Source organism: Rattus norvegicus, chromosome 19 (assembly GCF_036323735.1).
Source record: "Rattus norvegicus strain BN/NHsdMcwi chromosome 19, GRCr8, whole genome shotgun sequence".
Lineage (NCBI taxonomy): Eukaryota > Metazoa > Chordata > Mammalia > Rodentia > Muridae > Rattus > Rattus norvegicus.
Window position 1 is genome coordinate 66,169,376 of NC_086037.1, and position 6,000 is coordinate 66,175,375.

Genomic DNA, 6,000 nt, shown 5'->3' on the forward strand with positions numbered 1-6,000 from the left:
ACTGGAATCTGTTGAGTGCTCTCAGCCACTGACTTACCCCCCTGAGAAGTCACAGCACTGGGACCTAGCCTAGGTTTGTCTAGTTAGAACCAGTGTCCTGTCCCGGACCTCTCAGGATGCCGGGGTACATGTGCATGGCTGCTATGTCTCTGCTCCTCAATGCCTCGGGTTCCAGTTCATGCACAGTCACACGGAGGTCTTCTCTCCTAGAGCCCCAGACCTAAAAGCAGGTGTTCACCTCACACACCTCACTGCTGTCCATGGCAGCCATGTCTGTTAATCATTCACTTCCCACTCTGAGGAAGGCTGGGAACCCTCCAGAGAGATGCCGCCAGTGGGTGCTGTTGCAGGAGATGCAGCATCTCCCCACCCCCACCACACCCCCATGCCTCCTGAGGGCACAGGTGCTGACTTCTGCAAGGTGTGCTCTCCTCCCAGCAAATGACTGCTGCTGATCCCTTGAGACCACCCTCCTGAGCAGTGACAGCTTGTCACCCGGGGAAGGGGATGATACTCAGCCAGCACACAGTGGAGATGTTCTGAGTTTGTGGGTGTGTGTGTTTCGTTTTGTTTTCCTTTTGCTCGTTTTTGTTGTATGTATTATGTATGTGCATGTGTGTATGTATGTATATGTAAGTATGTATGTGCATGTGTGTATATGTGTATATGTGTGTATGTATGCATGTATGTATGTATGTGTATGTATGTGTGTATGTATGCATGTATGTATGTGTGTATATATGTGTAAGTATGCATGTATTATGTATGCATGCATGTATCTGTGTATGTGTATGTATGTGTATATATCTGTGTGTATGTATATATATGTATGTGTGTATATATGTGTATGTATGTGTGTATGTGTATAAGTGTATGTATGCATGCATGTGTGTGTATGTGTGTGTATGTATATATGTATTGTGTATGCATGTATGCATGTATGTGTGTATGCATGTATGCATGTATGTGTGTATGCATGCATGTATGTATGTGTGTATGCATGTATGTATGCATCTATGTGTGTATGCATGTATGTATGCATGTATGTGTGTATGCATGCATGTATGTATGTATGTATGTATGTATTTGATACAGGGTCTCATCCAGTCTAGGCTGACCCGGAGCTATCTTCATAATCACAGATGACGTAAACTCCCTATCCCCATGCTCCATCCTCCCCAGTGCAGCAGATTAAGGCTTCTTCTACTACACTTGGTTTGTATGGTGTCAGATCTTCCATACATACATAAACACATGGCTTCTTACATGCTAGGCAAGCACTCTCCCAAACTGCACTACTCCCACCCAACCCTCTTCTGTCCTGTGGTCAGGATGGGCCCTCAAGGGAGAGTGTGGGAGGCAGGGTGCAGCTAGTAATGACATAGGACAGCCAGCCCCACTTTAATTTCATCTCCCTTAGTCACTGGGAGTGGGGTGGTGTGGGGGAGAAGACAGGGTGACTGGGACATCCAGCTCTGCCGTGGGTCAGCGTGTCCCCAGAGAGGCCTTCAAACCTGCCGGAGCTGAATTCAGCCTTCTCAGCTCTCCTCCATCTGAAGTGAGTCAGGGGTCACCTGAGAGGGAGAGCCTGACTGGGCAGCACCTCACACCCTTGCTGCTGGGGACTTCTGTTTCAGGTGTGGGACCTCACAGGCGTATGTGTTTGTTACTGTTCTCATTTCTGAGGCTGAACACCAACAGGAGTGGCCTGAGGAACGGAGGGAGATGAGGACGGAGAGATGGCTCAGTGGTTACAGCACTGGCTGTCCTTCCAGAGGACCTGGGTTTGATTCCCAGAGCCCACATGGGGGATCCCAACAGTCTCTAACTCCAGTTCCAGGGAATCTGATGGCCTTTCTGGCCTCAGCAGTGTGGCGTAGAGAGATAAACGCAGACAAGACACCCGAACATGTAAAAGTAAAGTTTTTTTTTTTTAAAGGATGAAGGGTTATTTTGGCTCATGACGGGGAAGGCATGGAGGCAGGAACATGAGGCGGCTGATCACGTGGCGTCCACAGTGAGGAATCAGAGAGCGATGGATGTTGGACTCGCTTTCTCCTTTTTATCCAGTCAGGAGCCCAGCCCCAGGGACGATGCTACCCGCACTTAGTGAGTTTCCTCCCCAGTGGACCTACTCTAGATGATTCCACACGGACAACGCCCTCATCTCCAAGCTGCTGCTTGATGGTCCCATCACCCTCCCAGGAGCCAATGCTACTCTCTGCCCCAGGGCCTTTGCACGAACATTCGTCTGCCAACTTTGTTACCTCTCTCTCCCCACCCCCAGGTGCCCAAAGTCAGCCACATCTCCTCAATCCCGGATCTAGAAAACTGGCAATACTGCCGTTCGCTACAGAGGCTGTTGTACTTCACAGCGGTGGCTCACACCTCTCTCTGTGCCTAGAAAGCGGGTACCGGAGCAGAGCTGACAGGAAGAACTGTTTACCGCTTTGCTACCACCAGGCAGGTTAGCCCTAAGGTTAGCGCTGATCCCTGTACACACCTTGTCTTGTTAAGGGGTTCCAGCTGCTGTGGTCACACCAGCAGGACTCCCTGTGTGTACCTTAGCCGTTCTTGCTATCACAGAACCCCCCCCCCCCCACGAAATCGGGCCTCTTCCTGTCTCCCCTTACAGTTGTTTGGAGTCCCTAAAGCCAGCTCATCTCCGGCATGCATCATCCTGAACCTCAGTGGTCCTGCCTGTAGCTCAAGTCCAGGGCCTGGTGGCTGCTGACAGCTCTTTATGGCTTGGGTGACAGGAAAAGACTCAGGATGTGTCTTAAGATAGAAGGTTGGGACTGTCCCAACCGGCCTCCCTAGAAAATCTCATGCAAGAGCTGGGGCCGCTTGTCCTGTTAGCGCCTGGGACAGTATTCTGTCCCTGTCCACCTGGGGCTGTTACCAGAGTTAAGCAGGGCCGGGAGGAGCTGCTGGCAGGGCCAATGGCTTGTTTCTTGGACTTGAACCTGTGCAGAAGGGTAAAGCGAACTCTCCACTGGGGACGCCATCATCCTGGAAGGTGCTAGAAACCTGACAAGCTTCAAAGTCTTGTCTTAGTTTTAAGTCACCTGGAAGCTCAAATTACTTCCTAGGCAGTAGGCAGCTGGGATGTAGCTTGTCGCCTGCTCAACAAACCTCCGTTTCTCCACCTGGGAAATGTTTTTTCCCCTGCCCGAGTCACTCAGCCGTCCTGATCAGGACTGTCTAGGTTCTTCAGACACCTGTCACATGACCAGAAAGGATAGAGGGTTAAGAATAGGATGGAGGGGGGCTGGGGATTTAGCTCAGTGGTAGAGCGCTTGCCTAGCAAGCGCAAGGCCCTGGGTTCGGTCCCCAGCTCCGAAAAATAGAAAAAAGAAAAAAAAAAGAATAGAATGGAGTGCAAGATAGGAGTTAGCACAGACAGACCAATCTTCAAAAGCTCTGACTTGCTGGACACCTGCCTGAGACATTTCTGTCGCAAGTGGCATCCAGTGGACCTAGGATGTTGGAGCTCCTTGCCTCTGGGGTGAGGATGCTCCTCCGTTGCTGCCTGATGGCGTGGGGACCCCCTGCATCAGGTCCTTAGATATTCCTACCACGATCTTATACCCATTTGTTCTAGTCAGAAACTGTCCCCATGGGAAACAAAGTATCTTGGAAAGAAGGCCAGGCGAGGGATGCAGTCACTAGGGTGGATGGTCCCCCATCTAGCCATTGCCTGAAGCCCGGGGGAAGCCCCTCCCAGGCTGACGTTTTCTTCTTAAGTCGTAACATTGTACTTAAGTCCGTTTGTTTTGCTCTCTGTCTCCACAACAATTAGTAAGATTTATTTCGTACTGCTCCAGTGAGCTCTGTCAGGACCACACTTCCTTTCTTTTTAAAGGAACAGGCGTCCTGGCAGCAGGAACCAAGTAGGAAGCCCTTCCTTGTCTTTCTTTAAAATTGTTTGTCTTTTAGATTTCTTTGTTTTCTGTGTATGGATGCTTTGCCTGAATGTATGTCTGTGCAGCATGTGAGTGCCCGTGGGGATCCGAAAAAGACATCGAATTCTTTAGACCTGGAGTTAGGGATGGTTGTGAACCACCATGGGGATGCTGAGAACAGAACCCAGGGCTCTTAACCACTGAGCTATCTCCCCAGCCCCCAGGGAACCTTATCAATCCCAGGAATGAAATAATGAAACAAACAAAACCCAGGTAAATGCTATTCTTTCTGCAGGACCCCGGTGTGACTTCTGGGTTCTTCATGGTTCACAGCGGGGGTTCAGGCAGCACTTCCCAGCTTAGTCTGCAAACGGGCATTGTCTGGGAGTAAAGGAATTGAGGCAGCATCCTGCCAGGTACCTGGACCACCAAAGAGCTCAGGAAAGCCTCCATTTCTGACATCTCAGGGGTGCAGGCTCACACTCACCATGGCACATCTTTCTGAAGTGGCGTTTCAGAGCAAAGGCTTCTGTGTGGTTGTCCTGTCTGATCTGGGAAGCGCCTGGCCATGCCTCTTTCAGGCTGCACATATACATGGTCTGCCCAACAACAGGACAGGAGCGTCACTGTGCTCTGTCCCGCCCCCCACCCCCACCCCGAACTGCTGTGTGACTATGGCAAACCTCTCTCCCTCTCTGGAAATTAGGGTGATGTCAGCACCTCTGCCTTGATTCTAGAGACCATAGTGATGGACTTGCAGGGCCTGGCTATGGTACCTGAGGTCAGCTGGGTAAAGGACACATGAGCTGTCCGCACCTGCATCCCAAGAGCCTGTGTTTATGCTGCCCTGTAGCATTCAAGCCATTGCCAGGGTGAATGAGCGAAGAATCAACCAGGACTTGTCACCTGATAAAAGAGGCTCGATTGGATTCGAGGATGAAGGGCACGGTCCTCCCAAGGACACAGGCACAGTCCTCCTGAGGACATGGCAGTCGTGATGGTGGACTCTCTCCTGGAGCTATCAGTAGGATCCTCCTTGTCCATGCCTGACTTTGGCCTGGGGCCCTGGAGCAGATGTCCTTCTCAGAGCACCAGTGCTTCAAGCACTCAGCCTGGCACTGTGCCTCAGTGCCTTGAAGCTGCCTGTCCGTCCACTCATCCCTCTCTTCACCCATCCATCCATGTAATCATCCATCCATACATCTACCCAGCCAGCCGTGTAATCATCCATCGCTCCATTTGTATGCAAATCCACCCATGTATATATGTCATTTATGCATCTTCCTATTTCGGTGTCCATCTATCTATCCAACTATCCAGCCACTACCCGGGCACTAAACCATCCATTTATCCCTCCCTCCCTCTTTCCTACCCTCCCCCTCTCCTTCCCCCTCTCCCTCCCCGCTCCCCCTCCCCTTTCTCCCTCCCACCCACACTCCCTTTCTTCCTCTCTTTCCCTCCTTCCCTCCCCCTCTCTCTCCCTCCCTCCCTCCATCTTCCCCCTCCCTCCCTCTCTCCCTTCTTTCTCCACTTGTCTGTCTAGCCACTCCTCCCGCTTCCTTTCTGAGCACCTGAAGTCTGCTAGCAGCATTTCTTAGGGGACAATGTTTCAAGAGACTACAGGTCTCTTCTCAATGCTGCAGCCAGCCTTTTCTAGGCACAGGGACCTCGTCTTCCAGACTTAGGGGGGTTCAGAACGGAGCATGATCTCCTGTATGTGGGAGCTGCTCTGGGAATCTCCTGTCTGTCTGTTTGGCTCTCCTGCGGTGTTCTCTTGTACTCAGCATAGCTCCTGAAGGGTTCAGCATCTGTAATATATGACTGCACGGTTGGCTCCTCCTTCCACCAGCCACCCTCAGAGGCCTAGGACTGTGATGGCTCTGGAAGGCTGGGGCTCTGGTGCTGTCCTGGAGCAGATACTGCCTGGGCACACACATGCCTGTGTGATCAGAACATATTAAGGTCGTGTTCAAGGTATGGACCATCATACCGGTCCCCTTTTGTTCTCTGGATCAGGTGACTTGCAGCATCCTGGCACCAGCCGTGTGTAGGTTTCTGAGGAGTCCTGGGCAACACCACAGCTTCAGAGCCATTG